Here is a 1,471-nt window from a genome sequence, read left to right as displayed (position 1 = left end):
CCTGAGCTTTTTTTTTTTTTTTTTGTTCTCGTCAGTCAGATATATTGAACAGTAATCAATAATATTCTGTTTACAAATTCGTAGCGAAACAGAAAGGTTACCACTGCAAATTGATATTCATTACTGACACAAATACACCCACACGCATGTACAAGCACACACAAGCACTACAAAGGATGAATGCAGTCACATTCAGAGAGGTCATGTTAGTTAACAAATATGTATTCTACGCTTTAGAGTAGTAATGGTGCAAGGATTAAAAATTCACCATTTTTCCTCATAATGTTGCATAAAGGTTTAGCAGCCACAGCTCACAGATAAATACAATCCGAGACAGCAACTGTTACTATTTTAAGGGTCCAGCACATTTCAGGGGAGCTCTAATATTAATTGCTGGATTTTCTAATTCCATTATTGTTATGGGTTTAGTGCAAACAAGCAAAGTCTAGCTGGTATTGTCACGGCACAATCCACCTATTGGTCGCCAGGCTGAGGTGGGTGTGGCTTACTGTACCTGCGTCACAGAGCTGTATGAGTTGACAAAAGCGGAAGCTGAGGAGACTGGAGAGAACAGTCTGTTTTGGAAGAGAGACACAAGCTTTTAAATCTTGTGATGAAGATTTTCCTTTTCCCCATCAAGATGTGTTTTGTCCGCGTCTTAAATGTCTACAAATGACGTATGTACCAACGCTGATTAGCGCCGGACCAAGCAGTGAGCTGGTCGGAAGACAAAGCGAAGCAGTGGCCAGGTTACGGTGAGAGGTAGGCGCTTCACCTTTACCTTCAGCCTGGTGGGCTGGCGCTTAGCGGTGTAGTTTCAAATGCTCTCTGGAAGCCCTAGACCTAACAACAGTATCAAGTTTTCCCAGGCTTCTGGTTATGCCGTGACAGTACCACCGACCTTTAGATATAAAGTGCCCACAGATATGAAAATAATTACTCCCAATACTACTTTAATTATACAATTAATATTGACAATGTTAAAAAGAATGCAAATAATAAACTCCACAACAATAATTCCACAGTGCTCTTGTAAATTTAACAATATTAGCAGGCAAGATGACATTGTTTACTGCAGTTAGCATGTAGCTACTATAGTTAGTAGTGGACACTGACAGAATATAGCAGCACTTTCTACAGTCAAAAATTGTGGAAGAAGGCTTTTAAACCAAATACTACATAACCAAAAATGTTTCAGGAGTAAAGACGCACAAAATTGGGGAGAATTAAACAATATTGTCAGCCAAGATGACATTTTTTACTGCCGTTAGTATGTAGCTACATGTGTGAATGTGTGTTTAAAAGAAATAAAAACACTTCAGTCCTAACTACCTGGAGCAGATGACCAATCATAGAAGGTTAAGTGTCACATGACACCTAGCTGAGTAGAAAAAACTGTTCAAACCGGAGCGCTCAAAACAGTTGGAAATCTGAACATTTTAGTAAGGGTGCTCCGATTGATCGGTCACTG

General features: G+C 39.6%; 1 protein-coding gene across 6 annotated transcripts in view; it reads right to left on the bottom strand.

Annotated features, from left to right (window-relative positions):
- ulk4 (unc-51 like kinase 4) overlaps positions 1-1,471 on the bottom strand; it is a 119,848-nt gene that overhangs the window by 71,843 nt on the left and 46,534 nt on the right. The window lies entirely within an intron of this gene.

This window comes from Etheostoma spectabile, chromosome 6 (genome assembly GCF_008692095.1).
Source record: "Etheostoma spectabile isolate EspeVRDwgs_2016 chromosome 6, UIUC_Espe_1.0, whole genome shotgun sequence".
Taxonomy (NCBI): Eukaryota; Metazoa; Chordata; class Actinopteri; order Perciformes; family Percidae; genus Etheostoma; species Etheostoma spectabile.
The sequence above is the reverse complement of the archived record's forward strand: the minus strand, read 5'-3'. Positions and strand labels throughout refer to the sequence as shown.